Source organism: Calonectris borealis, chromosome W, assembly GCF_964195595.1.
Source record: "Calonectris borealis chromosome W, bCalBor7.hap1.2, whole genome shotgun sequence".
Classification (NCBI taxonomy): domain Eukaryota; kingdom Metazoa; phylum Chordata; class Aves; order Procellariiformes; family Procellariidae; genus Calonectris; species Calonectris borealis.
This window is the reverse complement of record NC_134351.1, coordinates 4,092,663-4,118,635: the sequence shown is the minus strand read 5'-3', so window position 1 is coordinate 4,118,635 and position 25,973 is coordinate 4,092,663. Positions and strand designations below refer to the sequence as shown.

Here is a 25,973-nt window from a genome sequence, read left to right as displayed (position 1 = left end):
TGCTCAGAGCCCCGTCCAACCTGACCTTGAATGTTTCCAGGGATGGGGCATCTACCACCTCTCTGGGCAACCTGTGCCAGGGTCTCACCACCCTCATCCTAAAACATTTCTTCCTTCTACCTAGTCTGAATCTCCCCTCTTTTAGTTTAAAACCATTCCCCCTTGTCCTGTCGCTACAGGCCCTACTAAAAAGTCTGTCCCCATCTTTCTTCTAAGCCTCCTTTAAGCACTAAAAGGCCACAATAAGGTCTCCCCGGAGAGTCAAACTGGAAGAGTGCCTTGCTGTCATCCTCCATCCAGCGCCCTGGATTTTCCACACCCCTCACCCTAACGCCCCAAGCCCTGCTGCTTCTCCCACCCCACCGATTAGCGATTCCCTCCCGCTGCACCCCTCTAAGCAGCATCGCAATCCTCTGATGCAATTAATATCCTTAATAAGGGATTATGGAAAAAAATCCCATTTGCAACCAGGGGAAGAGAGAGAGATTTCTGGGTTACTGGAATATTTCCTGGCCAGCAGTGCCTCTGCAAAACACACTTGTCAATGGTTAACGTGACTCCGTTCTCCAGCAAACCCACAGCTATGGATGTCCCTGTCAGAGATGCTTTCTGTCACCCCGAGGAGGCATCTGACAAGATCTCCCTTGCCTGGTGTGGAAGGACATCCTTCACCACCCATCCCAAGTCCTTGCGATGCCTCTGCCAGCTCTCGGCTCGGCCTCCTCAGCAGCTTGACCTCTGCAAATGTCCATGTGTTTCCTTGGGGCTAGAATAGTGGCAATCCTTTAAACTGGTAATTTGTTCTTACCTGGGTAATTATACTTTGCATTTCTAAGGCCTCTTTAATCCAAAGATGTAGTTGTGAATTAAATCAGGGGAGGAAAGTCATGAATTATGTCCAGGTAGCCCCATTACACAGCTGAGTTATGTGAAATACGGGAAAATAGGGATATTATTTTAAGCGACATGCGAGGTCAAGGAGAAAATCCAAATGTTATGAGTTGCACCTTCTCATCTGCAGTATGGAAAGCGGCATCAGAGCTGGATTTCAACCCATCTGCAGCAAAGCAGTCTTCACAAGCCCAGCTCTCCAGGAGCCCAGACCCATCCTGCTCCAGCCCTCCGCCAAATACCAGGGAATTTAGCCTTGACTTGAAAACAGCCTTGGCACCGATCGCTGTGCTGGATACAAATGCCCTTCTAAAAATAGAATTGGGGGAAGGAGCCTGTCCCCGCGCTTGGCATTTCAAAACCAGCTTCTCCTCTTGCCATAGAAAGCATTGCCTCACCCTCACCCTATGAAATTTGATTTTTTTATATATATATAGGAGAGAGTCTTGACAGGTTTATGCTGTCTCTTTTGCCACGAACGTCCCAGCTGGCCATATCCACGTCCCATCACTCAGGTTCCCTCTAGCTTTGCAGCCAGGCTATCTCACTCCATAAGATTGGGGTGGAGGAGGAACCGCTGGAGCCCCACGTCCGACACCGCCAGCCCCCCAGGCACGGACAGGCGTCTCCACGCTCGGGAAGGAGGGCAGAGCCGTCACTCAGGTTCTGTCACGACCGGAGTAAAGACCTTGTCTGTCTCCAGTCCTTGCTTCTAAAGGAGGTCTATTATTCGGTTTTTTAAAGGAGGTCTATTTGCTTTCAACTCAACTGCAGCCCGGCCAGAATAATGATCTCTCTGACTCTGGCAGGAAGATTGTTGATCCAACTATTTTAAGGTTTGTTTTTTTTTTTCCTGCAGGAGTCTCTGATGAAGCATCTAAACACTTGGTGACCATGGTGGCATTTTGATGGTCACTTCTTAGAAACCTGCTGAGGGCACCACTGTGTCTCCATCCTGGGAGACATCCTCATCATCCCACCTATGCCAGAAGTACTTGAGGAAGAAGAAAGGAATTCCCTTCTTCTTTAGTTTATTTTCTCAGTACCTATCTGTATGGATAACTGAGCTTTCCACAGAGGGGATGTACAATTTGAGCAGAACACAGTTATGTTGGATTTTGCCTTCAGCTACACTCTGTGAAGCCAAGATTTGCTCCAAGCTAGCGAGGGAGGGCCAAGCTACCAGCACACCGCAGCTACGAACAAGGTACTTTGTAAATATTCTATATTTCCCCTCCGAAGCAGCAAGTTCCCATCATCACTAAGCCATTTTAAAGGGTATTGCCAGGGCGAGGGCAGAGTTCGGCACAGCATCTTTTTGGTTGCAGTCTGTGCTCTCAAATATCTTTGCGTCCCCGGCTGCTCTTTCCGTCTCCTGCTATTTTTCTGGGACAAAAATCTTGAGGCTGGAGCATTTCCCACTGGCAGAGATCCACCAGTTCCCACTGAATTTGGAGAGAGCTGAGGCAGGCTCTTAACATCTTAGCAGAGATGCTCAGCGCTTTCCCGGGAGCAACCCTGGGAGGATGCTGAGGCAGGGTACGGGTCCCAGCATCTTGTGGACTCTCTGCTTGGCAGCGTGAGGAGCCAGGCAGTCTGCCTCAATTCCCTCTGCTACGGCGATGGAGGAACTCCCCTGATGTCTCAATACCTCCCTAAATACACGCTTTTAATAAAAAGCCAATTTAATTTCCCAAGCACTGAGTCATCTCGTGTTATTACCTGGCATACGGTAACCAGAACAGCAGCCACAGCATCTTTTCCTTGAAAGAAGGATGTTTCCATTCCCTCCTCCATCCCCGGCTTTTCACAACTCCTCTCTTTTTTTTTTTTTTTTTTCTTTTAAGTGGAAACCCTCTCCTTTCCCAATTTCTCTCTTTTCTAAGCTACGACGGGATGAAGCCAGCAGCAGGGATAAAAGGAGGAGGCTGAGCCGCCGAGGGTGCCCACTGGAGGGGCTGAGGCTGGAGAGGAGCAGAGTTACACCAGGGTGGGGACGGGACCAGCAGCTCCGCTTTGCTCTTTGGACCCGGAGCCAGCTCCTGGAGAAAGTCCCCAGCTACTGTAAAGCTGCGCTTTCTCTCTCCCTGCTGGGACAGGTTAATAACAAATGCCACGACAAGCGTGGCCATGGAGCTTCAAGCCCACGCGAGGGTGGGAGTGAGGTGGCAGAGATGGCACTTTTCCCGAGTCCCCGGTGATGCTGCCCGGCACAGGCGGTGAACCTGCCCCATCCATAGCTCTCATCCCACGTGCCGTGTTCCCTGGGTTTTCCTTTAGTCACCCTGCTGTCATCCCGGTCCAAATTCCCCCCGCACCTACTAGAGGAATGAATCCAGCTCCTTCCCACGCTCCCGCAGACACCACGCTCTGTGGGATGGGTCATTTCACCCCCAAAAAATCTCAGGCTAGAAGTTGTGTGCCCCAGCACCCAACTGGGCTCCTGAAGCAGAGCACCCAGTCCCCAGCCCTGCCACCCTCCTCCTTCCAGCAAGGATGGAGGCGAGCGCCTGGTGGCATTTTGCAGTGTCACCAGGTCAGGGATGCCTTGGGGCAGGAGCGGGATGCTCGGAGAGGTCCCACCACGTGGGGCCAGGACCTGATGTGCCCACCCAGGAGCAGCCTGCGCGTTCCCACCATCAATATCACTCTGGCGTTCTCCAAAGAGGGAGATTTGCTGTTAATAAGTAGCCGAGATGAATTGTTATCAGGTTCAAGCTGACAATCCCAATCGCCCCGGCATTTCAAAAAATGCTCATTAATGCAAGAGCGGATCCTACCTTTTTTTTTTTCCTCAACCCTGCTCTCCTACACCAGGAGCAGCCCTGGGAAATCCTGGTCCCGGGGGGGTCTCAGCTTAGGGGCTCAGGGGGCTGGAGGGGATGCGGGGGGGCTGCAGGAGGAGACGAGCCGGGGAAAGGGGATGCGGGCAGAGCCGTTGTCTGCCCCGGTGAGCTCTGCACCTTCGCTGGAGCGACGCTATTGGCGCTCGGCTTAATAATTAAACCGTAGTATGATCATAGACACAAATATGAAAATCCAGGCAGTTCCCCTTGCTTAAAATACGACAAAATTAATAAAAAAAAAAAAAAATCTGGAGCTAAATTAACAATGTGCTTTCCCAATTATAGCCACCCTCCGGTGAATATAAGGTTGTCATGGCAACCTGCCCAGCAAACGATACGGCCAAAAATAAAGCACAGCGGGGAGAGAGATCTTTTGAATCTGATTTTGCCGTCAAAGTAGAATTAAGGTTTCTTCAGAGGCCAGCTCTTCTGCTTAATTTATGGCTGCGGTTCTTCCGTTGATGTTCATTAATACGATCCATTTATCCGGATGAATATTACGGCAGAACCAGACGGAGAGTAACAAAGGATCCATGGCTAGGAAAAAAGTTACCTCTTGAATATGACCCTAAGAACAAGAAAAGAGGAATGATTAGGCGGGCTGGTGTTTTTGAGAGGCTGACGGGGCAAGGAGAAGGTGATTTAAATCGCTTCTAGGAACATGTCCCAGTGGCTTTGAGCGGGTCTGAGGGGCTGAATGGATCCAGCTGGCTAGAAAGGTGTTTAAAAGGTGTTTAAATTCTGGTTTTTACATTTCTCGGCTCAGAGTTTTGTGTGTTTATATGGAAACGCTTGATTTATATGGAAACGTTTGATTTATATGGAAATATTTGCAGTTTCCTTCTTTTAAGCTCAGCTTAAAAGCCACCTCCCTCAAGCCCGGATGGATGCCGCTGACCGTGGAGGAGGAGGGATGGGAGAGGACGCGGTTCTCGGGCTGAATCCCGAAGGATGCAGCCTTGGCTGGCCGTGGCCCGGCGGTGGAGGTGGGAAAATGAGAATTACAGCGTTCAAGGGGAAAAATGACAACACAAAAGCTGGTCTGAAAGCCGGGCGGTTCGACAGCCGGGCCCGGCGGGCTGGAGGGGTTCGGTGGTCCGGTTTGGGGGGCGGGGGGCGCTGATGAAGACCCCCCCTGGGGTGTTGGGGGAGCCGCCTTGGGCGGCCGGGCCGGGCGGCGGGCCGCGGACTACATCTCCCGTCAGGGCCGGCGGCGGAGGAGGCAGCGGCGGGGGCCGGGCGGGGCGGGAGGGCGGGCGGCCGCGTCACTCTCCGGCCGCCCCGGCCCGTCCCTCCGCCGGAGCCGGAGCCGGGTGTCTCCTCCCGGGCGGGCGGCGGCCCTTGTGTCCCCCTCCCCGTCCCCCCCCTCACCTCAGCGCGGCGCCCATGAGCCTCCCGGCGGGGGTCTGACACCGCCCGGCACCGCAGCACGGTAAGGCCGGGGCGGGGGGGGCGATGACACAGCAGCCGGTGCGGCGGCGGGGGGGGGGGTGGGGGGGGCACGTCCCGCCTTTTGTTTCCCTCAGAAATAATAATAATAATAATAATAATAATAAAAAAACCCACGCGTGGCTGGCTGGGCCGCCGTGGGGTTGGGTTTTAATTTTGCAGATGAAGCCGGGACGGGGATTTGGCCTCTCGGCGGGTTTCGGTAACCGCCTTGCGTGAGCGGCCTCGTCCCGTGCGATTTTCCTTCCCTTCCCTGATAATTAGTGCGTGGACCTGGAGCACCCCCCGTGAGATTTCCCTCTCCTCGCCAGGGCGAGCGGCGGGAAGGGGGGTAACGGGGGTCCGGGGCCGGATTCGGGTACGGCTCTCGGCCTCTGGAAGCTTCCCGGACCGCTTCGTTAGCGGGTGCCTGACGAAGGGCAGGGCTGGCCTCTCCCTCCGTCTCCTCCGGCGAGCCCCCCACAGACAAAAAGGAGAGGGAAACCCATCGGATGCAAGCGCTCGGCCAGTCCCTATCGCAATTAGCCTCGTTATCCCCTTTGCAGCAAAGCTGGCGGTGGTTCGCGCACGGCGGGAGGATGAGAGGGCTGGCAGCGTGCGCAGGCACAAAGGTACCACCTGCTTTAACCCTGAGCATCGTTATGGGGGGGACATCCCCGGGTGGGATGTCCACTGCTGTGTGGTCCAGAGGTGGGAGCATCTCCCGCCTCCTGGGAGGTGCTTTCCCCGTCCTCGATGCGGGGTTGCGTTTGGGTGTAGCAAGCGAGGACTCACCGGGGACTAAATTTTGTTGTTATTTTATTATTTATCGTTTTTCTTGCAGAGTCACTCTGGCTGCACGTGGTCTCGGGGACCATGGGTGTCAGTAGGGGACAACAGATGTTAGTGGCAGCGGAGCAGCCGGCAGTCGCGGGACTTTTTTTGCCACAGCTGCCCCCAGCAATGCTGTCTGGAGGCACAGTTGCTGGGTGTCCTTGGTGTCCCAGTGCCTCAAAACTCAGCCCTTGGAGTTGTTTTTCCATAAAATGAGACTGATTCATCTCCTGGGGCTGTTCCCTGTGTCAGGCTTCTCTGGAAGGAGTGAGATCCCCACCAGTAAGACCCCACACTGGATGAGGTAGCAATCCCATTAGATTGGAAAGGGGCAGGGGCTGTTTCCCAGCATGATGAGGAGGGCTGGAGTGCCCCGGGCCTCTCTGGAGACCTGGTGGCTCCTCTGAAATAGGCTGATTCCACGTGACCATCTGTGCCACCTTCACTCGTGCTCCAGTAATCCATGCTACTCTTCCTCCACCACTCAGGCAGGTATAGGATGAAGCTTGAAGTCACGGCCTTGTTAACAGAAACAAAAAAAATGGGAGGAAGCAGAAGATACACTGAGCTTCCAGGTTGTTTCTCTCAGCCCAGAGATACCAAAATAAGACCAGGTGATTTAATAGTCCCTCCTCTCCAAAATCTAGAAAGGTTTTTTGATGGTGGACCATCCTCTGAGCATCCAGATGCTGGCAGGGGGGTGCCACGCAGGATGGAGAGGGAAGCATCCCACTCCGCTTATGGCTTATGTGACCCTGACAAGCAAATATTCACACTTTGTCTTCAGTGAGTGGAAAAAAACCATTTTATTGTGTTGATCCACATTATTTTTCCCCCTAAGGCCCGTAAAGGCTTTGCCCTGCCCTTGCTGATCCTGAGGTCCAAGAGCAAAACCTTGCGCTGGATTGTATTCCCTCAAGCCTTGAGTAAAATTTGTAGGCTGTGGTTTCCCCGCGTTAAGTGTGTTATCTTTGGCAGAGAGATGAGCAACGTCTGTTTTGGGAAGCTCAGGCCGTGCTTGTATGCAAAGCTCTTTCCCTCTGAACTCTGTCCGAGCCCTCCTTGCAATGTGGGTACTGCACTGGAGGGCTCGGTGAATTTAAGGTGTCGTGGTTAAAGTGTTGTGGGACTTGTCCAGCTCTTAGGAAGCATTTTTTTTATCATTTATAAGATCTCAGGTTGCTTTTAAAGGACAGCAGAGGAGCAGTGGTTGGATGGTGAAGGCGAAGTGGGAATGCAACTTGTCTCAGGTGAGCTGGAGGGTTAAAGCCCAGCATCCAGGAGCTCCCCCGGCCAACGGGAGCCCGGAGAAACCATTTGCAGAGATGAATTGAACACCAGTTCTGCCCTTGCAGGGGGATGTGGGAAAGGAGTGAGCTACCTGAGGGCTTGGCTGGCTTTGACACCTTCGTTCCCGTAGCTGAGTCAGCCTCGTGCACAAATGGGATGGGAATGGTCTACGGAGGGTTCCTGAGTGCCGTGAAAAATAATGTGCAAAGCATGAAAACATCCTTCATAGCTGTTAGCCCTTGATCCAAACTGTGGAAGGGAAGATGATGAGGTGCTGAGCTTTATCTCCAGATGTCCCTCCTTCAGCACTCTGTCTTGGAAGAGAAAAATACTCTTTTTTTGCTCTCTGAGCATCCTCACTTCAGGGTGAAGTGCTCTGTTGAGTTCACTCTACTGTGGTCTCCTGGTGAGGACAAATTTTGCTATGCTGACTCTCCCCTTCCTTCTCATCTTGAGTCTCTCTCTCTTGTTTCTCCTTGCAGCTGTCCTTGCTGCTGCTTGGTCTTTTCCCAGCAGGGGCGGTGTGAAATTGCGGTAGTTATCACTGGTTGAGTTTTTGCCTGTAGGTCTCTGCAGAGTGGCAAGAAAACCCGCCTGGACCTTATTTAATTTCATGTTCTTGCTGCTCAAGGGAGTCCTTGGGGTCCTGGGTATTTGTGAGGAGCTATATCTTAAAGTACAGCAAGACCCTATGGTTTCTATGGAAGCTGGGGCAGCAGGTGAGCTATTTCAGGAGGTGTTTGGGGCACGCTTAGCATATTGCCTGACTATTTCTGCTAAAATATGGAACAATTAAATATTGTTAATTATTTCATTGTTCTTCAGTTTGGCAGAAGTATTAAGACATTTACATTACGTATGCCATTGTTAAGTTTCAGAGTTAACAGTCTGCTGCTCTGTTTAGGGTAGCTCTTGGTTTTCATCGGGTTGGGGAAAGGACAATTGTTCCTGTCTCGAAAATCTGGAAGCGTTGAGGCTTCTGGACGAGTAATCTCCATAAATGCTTTGGGATGTTCTTGTGAAACTCCTCGGAGAAGGTGCCGTTCTGCTACCTGAGTGTAATTAGCACATTACTGAGTCATCCGAAATAAAGGGCTAGTGTAGCTAACCAATCATTTTCTGTTTGTTTGAGAGACTGGCTGTTTTATTTTTATTTATTTATATATATGTGCGTGCATATATATATATATAGTCATTTACAACGTAGATACCTTGCTGGTGATCCTAAGAGAAGTATTTTTCCTGCTCAGTTCAGACTGAAATGGGGATGACATTGGATGTTCTCAAAACTTTTGTACATTTAACTATCAACTCTCCTGATGAAAAGAGAGGTTTTGTTTCTTCCACGTCTGCCTTGGGCTATGCCATTGCTCGGTCTTGGCTTGCTGGACTCTGCATCGTCATTGTCCGTCTTCTGCAATGTAGAGGTACCCGAACAGTGGCCAGGAATGGGAATGGTGTCTCTAGAATGGTTTTGAGATCTTTGCTGTTTCGAGTTAGCTTTTGGAGACTCCTTTGAGGCAGTCTGTGGACCTCTGAGGCTGTGGTGACATAACTAAACTTCTGCCTCTGCTATCTCCTCAGGACCAAATCCTGCCACACCTGTCGGCCAGGAGCCTGCCGCAGGAGTATTTCATAACGTGCAGCAATTTATCGAGGGCGTCTCCTCTGTGGCCACCAGCATTAGCTCAGCTTTGCCTTCTTCCCCAGCATGGTTGCGTTCACCACGCTACTGGGTGGTGGTGGAAATCATCTTCATCTCTCAGGAGACAGGACGGAAAGGGTTATGGGTGGGATGACGTGTCTATGGTGGGGATGTCCCTGGGATGGGGAGCGGAGGTGGACGGCTGTGTGGTGTGCCCCATCCTTTGGTGTCACGTCATGCCCGGGTGACCTGAGGATGCACGCGGGTGCCCACAAGCTTCTCGTTTCTCACCAGTGATTTTAATTGGCCTTAATGCAAAAAAAAACCCAACTAACCTTCCCCCTCCCTTCGGAGCTGGCCCGGCTCGCTGGGACTGGTTTGTATAGCCTGCGCCGCCCTGGGAAGACTTCACCACCGCTGGAGCCTGCCCTGCGCCAAAGCAGAAGCTACAGGGAGACGCACAGCTGCCACCAGCTTCCCCAGCCACCTGCGACAGGGAACCGTTAACGGGGTTTGTAATTAAATCTGAAAAACGCTTTTGAACTCATGAAATCCTGGAGGAGCAGTGTTGCTTGGCTTGCGTTCACCAGGATCTTTGGAGAACCTTGGGAGAAGCTGGTGTTCACAACCAAGCTGTCACTGTCCCTCCACTGCTGGTTGCTTTGGGTGATAGCTGGCACGAGAGGCGAGCGGCTGGGTTGGCATGGGAAGGGTGGCATGGAAGGCTGTGGCACGGCAGCACGGCATGCTGCAGCAGTCCAAGTCTCTGCGATCAGCGGTGCCGTGCCACGCGGCAGGGATGGCACCCAGTCCATCCCCAAGCTAACGTTGAGAAGGTCTTCTGCAAATAAGTGGGTACAATCCCAAGTGTTTTGCATTGTTGGATTAAATCTCACAAGTCTGTCTATGCAAGCGCAACGTTTTCGAGCTAGAACAGAAATGCATTGCAGATGTTTCAGGGGTCTTGGCCGTCACGGGCATTGAGCGTCTCGTTTGTGAAGCCGGAGCTTTGCCGAATGGCATGGAGCTGTGCGGGTGGCACAGCCTTGGGCGAGATCGGGGCTGGGGCGGCTGCTTTGCAGAGCTGGGCTCGCCCGTGGCTGTGGCTGCGAGCTGCTCCTTCTGCTACACGCTCCATGGAGATGTCATTTTGGGGCCACCAGCTTCTGCAGGTGGCTTTGAAGGGTGTTCAGGTCTGCGAAAACACATCTTAGTGTTTACTAATGGGGGATCTTGCAGGAATAATCATGGGGTGAATTTTAAAGGATTTTTTTGTCCCACAGAGAAGCGTGCGCTCTGGTCACTGGTGGGACTATGGTGTAGTCTAGGTCCAACCAAGCCAGCCCGAAGCAGTGGTCTGCAAATGCATCTCCCCTGCATCACCCGGCCAGAAGCAAACCCCCTGGGCCAATGGGCTCCTGGGTGCCATGTCCGGCTGCAACAAAGCCAGAGGGGATTTTAATAACATGCCGTCAAAAATACCATCTTGGGTGTCTGGGCAAGAGAGGAAAAGAAAGCAGGAAGGGTTGTGGTTGTGCTGTGGTTGTCAGCTGGAGTTTAATAACAGAGAAATCTTTTATGTTTAAGGTGGGTTTTGCTTTGCGTGGTGAGAAGGGACGGGGGTGGATGCCTGCACCCACGGGAGCCGTATTGCCTTACATCAGGACATATCGGTGATGCAAAAATGCCTCTTCCCAGCCAGGCAATTGGCTCGGAGGCATCTTTGATTACATTTTTCTCCAGCTCAGGAAGCCAGGCTGGCGATCCTAAAACTTGCAGCAATAATTTTTGCAGCTGGAGGCTTCACAGCAGGATGTGGATGCTCGGGGTGCTTTTGGAAAGGATTTCTTTATTTTTCTTGCCATGTGCATATTTCATCATTGCAAGCTAGTGGATGAGTCAGGTGGAGTTTTCAGGGGCTGTGAGGTTTCACCACGATGGCTACAGATGCCTTTAGAGGAAGAGGAGGCCATGGATGTGGATGAAGAGGCTGAAGAGCTGCAGGGGACCAGCCGTGACGAGGTGATGGATAGCTTTCTCTGACAGCTTTTTCCCCTTGTTTTAGAACCAGCATTTTCTCATATCCGACAGCAGCTCTGAAATGAAACACACGCTTCTGGAAAGCTCTTCTGGTGAACAGCGAGTTTTCCATCCCTTCCTGCGTCCCTGCTCTGTCCATCCCCGTGCCAGCCGGGCGCGGGCAGCGGAGCGTTTTTTCCTGCCTCTGCGGATGCTCGGAGCAGCATTGGTGGTGGGCAGGACATCATAGCCCTATAGAGCACTTGGTTGTCGGCAGCGCTTCAGCATCCCTCCCTGCCTGGATGCTTTTAATGCAAAGATTCACCCCAGGGTGCTGGTCCCTCTCCCTGCATCCTGGGTTTTGGAGCATCTGCAGAGCACACATTGTCTTTCTCGGAATCGGCTCCGAGAAAGGATATTTGCATGGCTTTTTTTTTTTATATATATATTCGCATTACATGGGGTGAAAGATTTATTTATCGACTGCAAACAGCCACTTTGAAGCTTCTTCTCTATATTTCTATGCTTTTTTTTTTAATTAACAGAAATGAGGCTTATGCGCTCAGACTGGCTGTCACTCGCTATTCCTCCAGAAGCTTTTTTAACCTGGGGAATAATTTCAGCCAAATTTGACAGAGGAGTGCAGGTCTCAAAGCTAAGAACTTACAGGCTCTAACAAAGAAGGTGGAAGAGGGAAATCCAAATTTCTTCTTGCCTACAAGGACGAGCTGCAGCAATTGTGAGCTTAAGTATTATCTGTCTGGGTGCAAGTGGGTTGGTTAACTCAGAAGTGACTTTAGTAATTCACTAAATTTTCTTTAAGGAAATAACCCAAATTGTCTTGAATGCGGGGAAAGAGGAGCTGGCTGTAGGGATGCAGCAGGGGAGGGTGTGATGGGATAATGCTAGATGACCTTTAAAGGTTCCTTCCAACCCAAACTATTCTATTCCATGCTGCCACGCTGTTGTCTCAGGACTTTGTGCTTGTGCTTGACCACCGAGCTTGCAGTGAAAAGCTGGTGGCTGATTTACCTCCGGAGTCTCCTGCCTGTACCGGTATCCCACCCTGCGAAAGGGTTTTCCTGCCTTGAGCTTAGCCTCGCCATGTACCTGCTGGGATGGATAATTGGGTATTATACTGTTACTGCTCCTAATAGTGGCATTTCACATGCTGCCACCTAGAAGCTCACGTAGAGCGTTTGCACACTGGGGAGTGGATAAAATCTGTCCCCAAAAGCTTGGCCAGGCTCTGCCCAGACTCGCTGTGGTTTCCCATCGAGACCGAGGACGCGGCCGGCAGCATCGCCTGGAGGGGACGAGGCAGCAGCGTGGTGGCTTTTCGGCACCATCGATGGTCCGTGAACTTGCCTTGGAGCTGGAGCTGCTGTTAAAAGTGATTAGTGAACCCCCAGTTCCCAGAGGAGCCGGGGATGATGCTCTGCCCCTCTCTGCTGCTGACAGCCTTTCCCATTACAGCTGCAGCACGAGGCTGCCTTTTCTGTCCCTTCCCCTTCTGCCGTCACTGTATGCACTTGGATTTATTTTTTTTTTTTTAAACTGGGGATTCTCTTCCTTTTTTGTCAGCTTGGAGAATGATTTTCCTTATGCTCTTCTCTATTTAGGGCTCTGGGGGAGGAAGTGACTCAGCCTTTCCCCTGCTCTGGTTTGCGCAGTCATCCTTTGCTGGCTTTGCCGAGGTTTTCCTTGAGCACCTCCGGTTACGCTGGCTTCATTCAGCGGGAGCCTGTCTGCCTCCTCACCGCACGTTTCGGTGGGGAAGGGCACGGTGGGGGAGGATGAGCCGTCAGCAGGAGCTTTCCCCGTGCCAGGAGGATAGTAACACAGCGAGGAGGACACGCTGCTAGACCTGCAGCAGCTCCAGGTCTCCTGCTCTGCTCCTCATCCGTGAGCATGGATGTCTGCGGAGAGGCAGGCGAGTCCAGCCAAATGAAATTTTGGCTATACTCTAAAAAAATTGATGAAATTTGATGGCGTAGACTCACCAGGGAGAGGAGAGTGAAGATGATTCCGGTCGTGCTACCGGCACGGCTGAAGGATGCCATGCTCGCCTGGGCACTGATGGGAGAGGTCTGCGTGGATGATGGATGGATGGTGATGCTCGCTCCGTGCAGGACTGCTGCCAGCTTGCTTTTCACGGCAGAGCTGAACCGGTTGCTAAATACCGGGGAGGAAGCATCGCTTGCTCTCCGCAGGGCTTGCAGACGCTGCTGCTCGGCAAGGGAGTGACCAAATCGTCTGCCACTCTTAAGTGACACCAGGCATTTGGTGTGCCATGTACTATATTAAAAACAAGTGCATTGCTTTCAGGTTAATTGTTCTCTTCTGAAAGCCAGCACAGCTGGCTGCAAACTCTGCTTCTTTCTAAAGGGGAGAAGGGAAAATAAAAAGAAGAAGAAACTCCCAAGCCCCCCTGAACCCTTCCTCTCCCTCTCCAAAACCCAGAGACTCAAACCCTGAGCAAATTTGCTCAGGAAATTCCAACATGCACCACTTATTCCTTTGTTTTATAAAGTTGTTGGAGTAGGAATGATCTTTGTCTCAAATTATTCTTCTTTCAAATTTTGTCTTCTCTCAAATTATTACTCTCAGGAGTAATGATTTGTATGTGATGGGATCCTTGCTGAGGATGTATGTGATGGGATCCTTGCTGGGAAGATCTTACCTCCACGCAGAAGTCCTGTGCCTTTGCTGACAGTTGGCTCTCCTGGGTGGTCTCTTAGCTCCTAAGAGTTGGCTCTGGCCAACTGGGTTGGCTCTGGCTGGGAGCAATGTCATGTGAGCGTGTGTTGCAGAAGGTTGGGCAGTGTTTCACCAGTGATAGGGCTACCGGTGCTTCATAACAAGTCCTCGCTCTTGATCTGCATGGTGCATGCAGTGGAGTTTGATCTCACTTTGACATGGCTGAATTCCAGTGAGTGGTGAATTTTAGGGTTCCACAAGCCTTTGGTAGAACATCGGTAACTCCAGACATGGCCTTATTGAAGCTTATGTGCTGTGAGCAAGGACTTCTCTGGTGGTCACAAGATTCAAGCTTTTTTTTGTGTATATTAACACCTCATTTGGCACCCAGGATTGTAGCTATTGATATGGACCTTCATCATGACCTTCTTGTGCTTGAAAAGAACTGAACAGCAAGGCCTTTTGGCATGGTGGGTGGTGGTCTCATGTCATGGGATTGGTGCCAGCAGAGCTTTTAATAGCTTGGTAATACTATGTTCACTCAGCAGGGCTAGACCAAGCTTCTGCTGGAGCACCTCTAAGGTACCTCCAAGTACCTCCAAGTACGTAGGGGCTACCTGGAAGTCCTCATATTGAACAGCGAATGAGGTTTGCTGATAGCAAAGGTATCTTGTTGAGTGCCCCAGAACAGGGCCTTGACTAGGACAAGATCTTGGGGAAAGGAGCACAGAGCCCAGGACCTAGAAGTTACATCTGATCTTTATTGGGATCTCTGTTAAATCAGATCCGTCCAGTTCAGCCAGATGTTTCTGGAGAAGGTGTGGTAACCTTGCATTACTTACCTTCTCGAGGAGTTGTTTGCCATGGAAAGAGGCTTTCTCTGGGCACTGCCAACCATAAATACACAAGGAAAGAGTCCGGTTGGAAAGATGAAGGAGGCACTTTGTAAGAAAGCCATCTCTTTGGTCTGGTAGTCAACAAATGTGGTGGTACACTGATGGGGATGCTGGTGGTTAAGCTGTCTCTGGTAGGTAATACAAATTCTGAGAATTTCCAGATATTTTTAGAAGAAACCCCAGAAAACAAAGCCTATTGCTTCTTGTAATACCCGTGTCAGATCACACTTCTCCTTCCTTGAGTCTCTCGGTCCTTGCCTTGGGCCAGCCCTTTGCAGCAGGTGGATTGTGGGTGGATGTTGCCTTTTCTGGCCAGTTCTGGCTGCTGTGAGACACTTCAGGCATTAAAGTCAAGTTTTATGGGAAGTGCTTTAAACTTGCTTCATGATAAGGTGGTGGCTGAAGTTGCGAAAAAACTTGTAATTGCGAGTTGTGGAAATTTAGCAGCTGAGGTGAATATTTGCGTGGAGGTGGTCAGGTGTACTGGGAAGTCTGAAGTTGGTCATCACCTAGAAATGCTTCAGTAACCCAACTTGGGGTTTGCTTGCTTGTGTTCATCTTTTTTTTTCTTTTACTTTAAAGAAATCCAACCAAATCGTGAACTTGTCAGAAGCCGTTAGTTAACCAGCATGGTGGCGTGACTCTCGGATCCATCTAAGTGGATGTCAAGAGGTGGATCTGTTGGCGAGTCCTCCCCTCCGTCCCTTAATGCTTCCCACCTTTTCCACTTGTCTACGAGAGTTACACTGAGCTTGACGGGAAGTGTCAGCCAGTAAAGCCTTCCTCTCCTTCTTTCCACAGGTTAATAAGCCTCAAAGTAAAATTTTCCACTTATTTCCTTATTTCTGTCTGTTTACCCACTTTATTACAGTAGGCATGTCCATTGTGTGCTTCCAACTTCTCTCTTCTCGGGTCTCTTCCACGTCGTCCAGTGACATGAATGAAAAGCGTTGTCCTCGCAGCACCTACACTCAACTCAGGCTTTATTAGCTCTCTTCTGAGCATCTCTGTCTATTGATTAAAGCATTAGGAGGAATGTCAGCTTGGAAGCAATGGGTTTGATTAGCTAATTATTTTAACAAAAAAGCAGCAAACTTTGATTCAAAGTATATGAGAAACGGTGGCCGCTGTTTTCTAATGTGCTGGAGGGAGGTTGGAGTACATAACCGAATGAGAGCATCGGTCGGGAAGCTAAGGAGAGGAGTTTGCCGGCTGAACGTGAGCGTCGTGCATGAGATCTTTTGCATGACCTAGGAGTATGGAAAAATATTTCTGTATATTTAAGGGGGGCTGCTGGTTTTTTGCTGGTGAACTCTAGTGACTGCAAGAACTTCATGGTTGCATGAAGCGTGTCCAGCACAGTTGAGTCTGTAGGATGCTCTTCGTGTGTGAAGATTGGGTTTAACTGGTATCAATCAATCAGGGAAGTACTTATGTCCTGAAGGACTTCATGGATTGGTGGACTACTCAGCAGTTGGCTGGTGGGAAAAGCTTGCTGGTATCAACACAGCTTACTGGAGGGACAGCCGTGTGGTCTGAAAGCGTGAGGCTTCACAAGAGCAGCTCAGACTATTATTGGTGTGTGGGTTGCCCTGAGTTGTCCAGGGAGCTGATGTGGGTTGTAGAGGCAAGCAGGAATATTGGTGAGGTGTTCACAAAGAAGCAGCTTAGAAAAAGTTTTGGAGAGACCAGTGAAGGAGTATCTGCCTTCACTGTTAACAAAAGCAAGTGGTTTTTGGAAGATGGGTGTTTGATTCGAGTCACCATCTGGAGGGAGACCCTAAAGCCCAAGCAATAGGTGACTAGTTTCCGTCTTCCGGATTGGAGGTTGGGCCCTGGTGTTGGACGGCCAAATCGGAGACAGATGATGGCTCTTGCGTGGTACAGATGGGGAGGAAGAGAGGTCAGGGCAGTGGGCACATCCTCCTCTTTAGTCTCCCTTTCCTGTTTGCTTGGTCCGGTGTCAAACATCTGGATGTGAGCTCAGTCCAGCTCCCGCTCTGGGGCTGTAGCTGGGGCTCTTTCAAGTCCTTGAGCCCTGAGGCTGCCAGGATGGGCAGAGCTGATGTCAAACCATTCAGAAAGGAAGAGATGGGTAATAGAAAGCTTCCAGCTCCCTTTTTATAGGGAAAAGTGCATACATAACCTGTACAGTACTTGCTGCATGGGGCCATCCTCTTTGCCTCCTGGAGCAGAAGGCTTTGCGTGCTGTGAGTGATTGTCCTGTATTTGAGCTTCACGTCAACCTCTGTTACCTCTCCTAAAGGTCAGCCTGGACTTTCAGGCCACTTGCTGCTGGGAAGAAGTTTCTTTTACTTTTGATTAAGCTGGAGGTAAGACCTGGTGGCTTTGTCCTGGAAGTCTGGGCTAAGGGAAGGTCTCCCTAGGCAAGATCCTGGAGTTATTCTGGATTGAAGTAAACTCTGGAGATCCTCTGGTCCAGCCCTCTGCTCAGCGCAGGGCCAGCTTCTACGTCCAACCTGCCTGCTCAGGGCCTCATCCAGCTGAATCTTGATGCTGTTTCCAAGGATGGAGACCGCACACCCGCTTGGGGCACCTGTTGGGTGCTGAACCACACTCACAGTGAAGGAATTTTCTAATATCCCATCGGAGTTTCCCATGCTGCAGCTACCGATCCTCAGACCTTGAGGTGAGCAACTGCCGTGGTTTGCTGTTGGAGAAGGCTTTTTGCTGCCGGTCTTTTCCATGCCCCTGGCGTATTGGTGTTGGGGTTCTCAGCTCCTTGGGGACATCACCACTTTCTAGCAAGGCAGCAGCGCGTGTGTGCCTGTGTGCACGGAGAAGGCTTATCGCCAACTGACCTAATTATTATAATCTCGCTCTTCCCTAGATAGTGCAGGTTTCCTTGGCTCTCAGGAGGCTTCCCCGGTTTCTCCAAGCTGCTGTTTGATTTCTCGTCTGTCTTTTAATAATATTATTCATTCACTCAGGCTAGATAAAGCCAGGGAATAAGGTTTGTAGCCAGATACAGTGCAATACTTGTGAACTACCTTTCCTGCTCCAATGGCCATCCTGCTGGGTTTGGTGGCCCCAGCCTGCCAGACCTTCCAGGCAGCCCCCCTGCAGGCGTTTGCTTGCAGCCTTGCTCTTCATCGCGACCCCCTCCTCTTCCCCCTGCCCCGACTGTACACGTGCATCCTCTTTACTGCAGAAATCCTCTGGCTGCCAAAGTTAATGGGTGAAAATCGTGCATTGCCACTTTTTGCCCTGCTCATGGATGCAGGGTTGTTGCCTATCCCATTTTTTTTTGTTGCCTATCCCATTTTTTTTTGTTGCCTATCCCATTGTTTTTTTGTTGCCTATCCCGTTTTTTTTTGTTGCCTATCCCGTTTTTTTTTGTTGCCTATCCCTTTTTTTTGTTGCCTATACCTTTTTTATTGTTGTCTATCCCTTTTTTTCGTTGTTGTTCCCTATCCCATTTTTTTTTTTTGTTGTTCCCTATGCCACTTTTTTGTTCCCTATCCCATTTTTTCTTCCTTCTGCCAGACCCCTCCTGCTGCCCTGCTCTCCCTGCTGCGGATGCTGCCTTCCCTACCTGCCCCCTTTCCTTTCCATAAGGGGTTTATTTGGGTACAGATATAGACCAGTTAACCTTTTAAAGGTGCCAAATTCTTTTTTCAGCAGGACAGGGATTTGCAGCATGTTAACAGGATTTAACAGCTACTTCAACGTAAATAAAATAAAGCCTAGGAGAGAAAAAAACCCAAAACCAACCCAACAACAAAACATTGCATCTTGGGATGAGTTCCGTCCATTCACAAACTTAATTTTCTTCCTGAAAATTGAAGTTGGGAATTTTCCCTGTGCTATCTGAAAGCCTCTGCGGTCCCCGTCGGGCAGAGAGTCACCCGATATAAGTTGGTACCTCCTTGCAGGGACAGGGCTTACCGCTAAGCTCCCTGGTTAAACCACCTGATGGGATCAGCAGAGGTTAGCAGCACCGTAGGGGCTTGGCGGCAGAGGGTTTGAAAAACAACAAGTCAGCAGCATTATCCTGAAAACCTGTTTTTTTTAATCCCCTTGTCATGTACAAGTTCCAGTTTGACCTGAAGGGGAGCGGGAGAGGATGCAGTGGGGCATCATCCGAGCATCAGCGAGGCTTTATCTGCGTTGGTGTTTCTGCAGCCCTGGGTGTTATCTTGGGCAGTGCCTGATAGTCTCCAGAGAGTAAGTATTTTCTCCAGGGGCAGAGCAGCCCGTGGAGGAGCTGGGAACAAGCCGAAGCAGAGGCATTGCTGGGAGGATAAAGCCCCGAAAGGGCTGGCAGCGGGGTTGTGCCTTGCTTCGCACCTTGCCTGCAGAACTGGGGCTGCAGCGGTTCCCCCTCTCTTTGGGGGGGGATGTAGGTGTCCCGTTTTTCTTATTTCCCTCTTCTTTAAAAGAAAAAAAAGTGATATATGTGAACTTTCCTGAGGTTCCTATGAGTTTGTAATATATATGTGAATTATGTCTTCTGTCCTGGAGCACTGCTGTATCCTTTGGGTGGGTACCCCAAATTATCCTTAGGTATTCTGAATACTCCTAAATATCAGCCCACAGAACAAACAGTGGATGGTAACTGTATTTTTTTCAGTTAATTAGCCTGTAGCAAAATCGTGGTAGTAAGGATAGTTGGGGGGGATAAGAGTATTTTTAGCTGGGGCCAAGGAGAATAGATATTTTTATTTCATTAAAACAGGAAACAAAATAATGTCAAGTTAAAGAGGTTTATTCAATCCAAAATAAAATCTGTTTTTAAGTATTTTACACCATAATGGAGAACTGTGGAAATTTCGTGTACATCACTGTGACATAAAAGTAAAAATTCTTTGTTTAAAAATACCAAACCCTAAAAAAAAACCAGGAAAGAACTTCTTCCAGCATTTTCTTCCCAGTGTTTTGGCTGCAGTGACTTGACCAAAACTATTTAAAATTCATCAAGCCAAGGCTGGGCTGCTGGCAAACAAGTGATTTTTTTTTTTTAGTTATTATTATTTCATGGGTTCAGCCTTTTGCTTCTGCAAAAGGGGGATTCAGTTCCTCGGATGAATGCAGGTAGGGGAGGTACATGACCCTCATCCTACACCAGAGGTGGGGACACGTGGGACTTGAGTGCCAAGTGTCACCTCCGGTTCTTTGACGTTGTGGACATCTGGGGATGCTCACCAGCAGCAGGGTGTCCCTGTGGACCGGGGGTCCTCAGCAAGCACAAAGGTTCTTCAAGCTCCTTCTGGGAGGGAAAAGCCCCGAAGAAAACTCTAGTGGGAGTGGGGAAAGCCTGCCCCAAGCCCCAGCGTTTTGTGGTTCTGTTAGCAGTGGTTGCATCTTCCTCTGAAGTCTCCAAGTGTTTGCAGGGTTAGGCACAGAGTTTATTTTCTTGATCATTCGTATTGTATAATTTATTCCAGAAGTGCCTTTTCCAGTCCCTGGTTAAGCTCAGCTACTTAATTGGTGGGTCATAAAGATCCCCCAGATGCCCTCATCTGACCTGCACTGTACAGGCATCCAAGAACTGGCAACGATGGGCTTCTACCCGCAAGGCCCTTTAATGTGAGATACCATCTGGGTATATAGCGTTATACAGTCTCTTGATTAATCAAATTCTCCCTTACCTCTTTTCTTTTTTTTTTTCTTCCCAAAGCTAAATAGTTTGGACTCTTTATTTGCGTCTCTGAGGTCAAAGGTACATGAATAGCAGGCATCCTGCTATGATGTTTCTACTGAAACTGCTGATGCTGCTCCTCTTTGCTGCAATTACAGTCCTCCCCCATGTTCTCATGATTAACTTCGGGGCTGTTAATCCCTTGGGTGTAAGCAGAGGTTGGCCAGTGCAGGGAGGTGCAGGAGGGGACTTTCTCAGATGCTGACGTGGCCTGGCACGAGTTCCTTCAGTCCCTGAAGCCGTATTCTGTGGGGCTGCCGCGTAGTGGAGGTCATCATGGGAAGACCTTCATGATGAGTGTGAAGGACCCTGCAACAAAAGAACAGTGTAAAATTCATTCGTGGATATGTTTCTGGGTTGTCCTCATGCCTGCAGGTCTGCCAGTCACTGTGGGGGGGTCAGTCCTGGGCATGGCTTGTGGGTTTTTCACTGCAAGTGGGGTCTTCAGGTGGACACAGCTGTCCTGAAAGATGGATCCTGTTGGTCTTTGATGTCTGCAGGTGGTCCTGGGTCCTCCAGTCATCATCCAGCCCTGTAGGAACAGCGTTTCCTTTTGGGTCAGGAGGCAAACTTATAAAAATAAGTATTTCTGTCACTATCCCTGACCAGGCTGTGTTTGTGGAGAAAAAGCTTCTCTCGGTGCCTTCTTGGCCTAGTTTCCTGAGCTGCTGGGTATTTACTCAATGTAGTCACCCCAGAGGCGTTCTGAAAACTAAGGCCAAACTTCTGATGTTCATCAAAGACCCTCTAGATCTGTGATACCTTCCCTGCGGTAGCATCTTGAAGCTCCAAGACCTCTTTCCTCCTCCCCAAGCTAGAAGGGAAAGCCAGGCATTTAAGACAAGTCCTAACAGGGCTTGTTGTGTTTTACAAGAGAGGGAAGTGAGGTACAGTGGCTTGCCCAGAGGACCCAGCAATACATCCCCATCACACGTGCAGCGCGTGGCGTGCTTGGGTCCATGGTGGATGGAGCACTTGGACACAAGGAGCAGGTCAAGGATGTTTTTGGACAAACTTAAGGTTCTTGTCCCCAGTACATTGGCAGCAATGCTGGGGCTGAGCGAGGCATCCGAGACCTGGGGTTTGCAGAAGAGACTGCTGTCAAGGACACTGTCAGCAGGGCACCTTAGGACGTAGGGTTGGTGGATCCAAGGCTGAACATCAGCTGTGTCGATCTGGGCCAGTCGTCTAGACTGTCGTTGCTGCTGGTGGAGGTAAATACACACTCCCAAAGCTCGCTTGATCTCATGTTCATCTCAAAATAGGTCGGCTATCGTGTCCTGGAAGTACCTGTCTCTCTGTTTGCTTTGAAAACCTCCCTGTCTTCTACCCGCCCGCCGGGGCTCAGCTGAATGGAGCTGCTTCATTTCCCTCTTATTAATCAAACCCGGCGGTCCCCTGGGTGATAAATGTAGCTGCGCAAAATACTTGCAGCATCTTTATCCCCTGGGGTTCGACAGGCTGCTCTTCTTCCCGTCCCCATCGCTGGCTTCTTATCACCCCTGACTTGCTGCCGTTTAGCTGGGGGGTAACCGAAGAGGGAGCGGGGCTGCCTGGGAAGGGCTTTTGAGGAGATGTGCGACTGTGTTGCTGCTGCAGAGCATCCAGCGAGCAGAGCGATAGCCTGGGAGTGATTGCGAAAAAATGCACTTCAAGCCTCAAAAAGGAGGCTGGTGACCGGCCAGTAATTTGTGAAAATTCCTGTCTGGGGAGGTGCTTTGCTTGGTATTTGCAGGGCCGGTTCCTTAAGGGAGGCGTTATCCCGGTGAATTGGTTCAAGCTGTCTCATGAGCCGCTGGAAGGAGCTAAAAGCTGGGGATGGATTCAAGAGAAGGGTTAAGCCTGGGGGCTCGGTCCACACTGCTTGGGCAAAGCAAAGCTTGGGAAGGGTCTGGTCCACACACATCCAGGGCTGGGCATCACCTGCTGCTGCGGCTTTGGCCAGAGCGGTGGGGTGGTGGGTCCAGAGGGAGCTGGAGCCCATCCCTGCCAGGCGCAGCATCCCTCGGCTTGGCGGGACCCTTGGTGGGCGCTGCGGTGTCTGCGCTGGGTCACATCCCTTCCTGGAGCAGCTATTGGGAGCCCGGTGCAACACCTGGGTCCATCCGGGTATCAAATGTACTCTCTGAATGGCTATCAGAAACTGTGTGAGAGAACATGCAGGAGATCCTTGTAGGCTGAAGAATGGATTTAGGGTCTGCAACGGCATCTTCCCAAGCTGTGAGAGCTGTCTTAGATGATGCCCTTTGCCCACAGCAATCTCAGGGAGCCAGGTTTAATTCAAATGGTCCCTCTGGTTGGAGTGAGAATCACATCTCCGAAATGAAATCACTTTGCTGGATGGAAACCCACTGTCTAGATCATGTCCGATCCATGTGGCCAGGAGCAGGAGCTAAGGAGGACCCCATGTCCAGCCCCAGGGGAAGGGAAAGCTTTGGCAACCAACTCAGCCCTGGGTCAAAAACCTGTCCTTAAATGTGCGAGCCTTGCTGGCTTGTGTGCCGGGCTCTGTCCTTCTTTCCTAAGCAGAAGGTTCGACAAGTAGGTAGGACATGGGAGATGATGCTCCTGGCTTTTTCCCTGTCTTTGCAAGCGGCTGCAGCTCTTACATTGGTATATTTAAATCTGGAAGAAGCCAAAAGCAGGGACAGCGGTCCTGGAAAGCTCAGCTCTTGTGACACTGATGTCCCTGTTCCTTGGCCAGCTCTGCGCCACATTGGACCTGCTCACGTGGTGTTGAACACCGACCCCACAGCGTTCCCTGTCCCCTTGTGCTTCCCTAGGGCTTTGTTTGCTTCCCCGCTTCTTAATTTGTTATTATTAGACTGAAAGCGTTATCAGGAAGGGACTTCTTTTCCTTGTGCGTGTACAGAATTGCCAATTTCCCCAATTCTTGTTCTTTTCCACTAGAATATTTAGAAGATCTCATCGATGGTGGTGCCGTGGCTGCTGCCTGTATGGGAACTGATAAGGTCCATGACTGATGCTCCCAGGGTGGCCGTGATGTAAAAGCCAATCTGCTGTTTATTTTATAACTTGAACATTTAAATGCGGTGGAGGAGCGGGGGTCCAGGATCCAAAGACGGGTTTTGGAAATTTTGTTTGTTTGTGGGTGTTGTTGAGTGGGGCTTTTTAAGTGTTTTTTTAGCACTGAAGGTAATTAGAGATTCAGAAAACCTCTGAATATACTTATCTGTGCATGGAGTCGTTCAGATGAGTTTAAGTGGCTCAGAGAGGGGCATGGTAAGTTGTTTATTTTCCCTTTCCTCTGCAAAATGGCAGAGATTTACTGGATGATTTTTCTCTCCAGTTTCAGCTGAGCAGCTCATATTAGGCAGAAGGCACAGAGATTCCCTATGAGCGAGCCAGACTTGGGTCATAGGGAATTGTCTCTCCTTGAAATCTGCTCCTTGCTTTGCTCATGTAACCCAAGCCCAAACATCACCGGATCCGAGGCCGGGAAAGATTGTTCCCCTTGGTCGGAGCAGCAGGAACCCAGCGATGATTTGCTTTTCTCTGTTGCTGATGGTGCAGAAGGTGGCTGATGCTGCAAAAAGCATCTTGCTTCCTCATTCCCATTTCATTTTTCAAAGACCTTAAATACGGGGGGCACCTGAGGCTCTCCTGCACTCAGCCTTGTCATACAAAAGAGCTTCATTTCCAAAAAAGAGGAAAGCTGTGATGAAGGGAAGCAATTGGTGGGGATGGAGGTGAGATTCCATGAGGATATGAAGCTCATGAGGTTCAACAAGGCCAAGTGCAAGGTCCTGCACCTGAGTCGGGGCAACCCCCGGTATCAATAGGCTGGGGGATGAAGGGATTGAGAGCAGCCCTGCCGAGAAGGACTTGGGGGTACTGGTGGATGAAAAGCTGGACAGGAGCTGGCAATGTGCGCTGGCAGCCCAGAAGGCCAACCCTATCCTGGGCTGCGTCACCAGCAGCGTGGCCAGCAGGTCGAGGGAGGTGATTCTGCCCCTCTGCTCTGCTCTGGTGAGACCCCCCCTGCAGTGCTGCGTCCAGCTCTGGGGTCCTCAGCACAGGGAAGACATGGACCTGTTGGAGCGGGTCCAGAGGAGGCCACAAAAATGATCAGGGGGGTGGAACACCTCTGCTATGGAGAAAGGCTGAAGGAGTTGGGGTTGTTCAGCCTGGAGAAGAGAAGGCTCCGGGGAGAGCTTATTGCGGCCTTTCAGTGCTTAAAGGGGGCTTAGAAGAAAGAAGGGGACAGACTTTTTAGTAGGGCCTGTAGTGATAGGACAAGGGGAGATTCAGACTGGATAAAAGGAAGAAATGTTTTACAATGAGGGTGGTGAGACACTGGGACAGGTTGCCCAGAGAGGTGGTAGATGCCTCATCCCTGGGAACATTCAAGGTCAGGTTGGACGTGGCTCTGAGCAAGCTGATCTAGTTGAAGATGTCCCTGCCCACGGCAGGGGGGTTGAACTAGATGATCTTTGAAGGTCCCTTCCAACCCAAACCGTTCTGTGATTCTGTGATTCCCAGGAGGAGAGGACCAGCTGGCTCCTCCTAGCATAAAATCCCCTCCATCCATCCAGAGTGGCAGCGCCAGCCTTTTGGCTGGCAGCCGAGGTATGTCCTCTGAACGCTGCTAAAAGCCAGCGTACGGATGCAAAAATGCTCTTTGCCAGCAAACTACAGGCATGGTTCAGTAGGGATTAAGTACCCTCCGCGCCTGCCCTGCTGCTGACCCGGGATGCCGGGGGGATGCCGGGGATGCCGCTCCCGCCGCATCCCTCCCGACCCACGGGATGGATTACTTCAGCGGGTTGACATCTCAACTTAAAGTTGGATGTGTCTTTTAGGATTACAGGGCTTTTCACAGCCCAAGTGCCCATTATATTGCCTGGGTGCCTGGAAAGAAAAGATTTACTTTCTGATAATGGTTTCCCTTTGGTTGTTTACAAAAGACGGTATGTGGCGGCCGGCGCTGGCGCGTGAGCACACGGTCAAAACATGCGATTGCAAAGTGTATGGATCAGCTGGTTGTTATAATGCTTTTATTTAGGACGTGGGCTGTGCTCTCTGCCTGCAGAGTGCTGCCTGCACGGGGAGTTTTGCACCCTGGCTGCTGCTTCCATGGGATCAGGGCTCATCCCCTGGGATGCGGAGGAGCTGGGCAAAATACCCGCTTTGATTGCCTGAGGATTGCTACCCACTGCGTGCATCGTTGGTGTATGTGTGCAAGCTCTCCTGGCAGGAGAACGTCCTTCGTTCATGTCTTCTAGCATAATTCCTGCAGCCGTCCTGTCCTGCCCAGCCTGCCGGTGCGATGCCGTGTGCTCTCGGAGGGAAAACAGTGCAGCTCCGAAGAGGACATTGTGGAGCACGTGTGAAATCTGCATTTTTTGCTATTTCTTCAAATCTTTTTATTTGACAACGTTTCCTTTGGAAAGGTGAAAAATAACAAGGATAAGATGTAATGTGGGCTCTTGTTCCCTTAGGTTTTAGTAGGAGCAGAGGAATGTGAAAATGGATTATGTCTAACTTAAGTCACAGATTAGATCAGCCAATGGATAAATAGGTTATAAAATTCAGGCTGTTCTTGATTCAGGGGTTGGTGATTGCGTTTTTTTTATGACCTGTTTCAGGTTTTATTTCTAGAAATGCTGATGCATTTCCATGTATCGAGTTTGTATAAAAATCAGGGGATGGGGAGCGTGCCTTGCTGTTGTGCTGCAGCCAGAGTGATGCTCCAGTGGACCCCCTGACATCCCACGGAGTGGAGCATCCCACTGCAGGGT

General features: G+C 50.5%; 1 protein-coding gene across 4 annotated transcripts in view; it reads left to right on the top strand.

Moving 5' to 3' along the window:
* Window positions 1-4,984: 4,984 nt before the first annotated feature.
* The window catches only part of LOC142075125 (CBP80/20-dependent translation initiation factor-like), a 148,209-nt gene continuing 127,220 nt past the window's right edge, over window positions 4,985-25,973 (top strand). Inside the window, exon 1 of one of the 4 annotated variants that reach the window (XM_075136160.1) lies at window positions 4,985-5,169. The gene's annotated coding sequence lies outside the window, so the exon portion shown is untranslated. The remainder of the gene's footprint in view (window positions 5,170-25,973) is intronic. The other 3 variants (XM_075136161.1, XM_075136159.1, XM_075136157.1) reach the window with 3 other exon arrangements.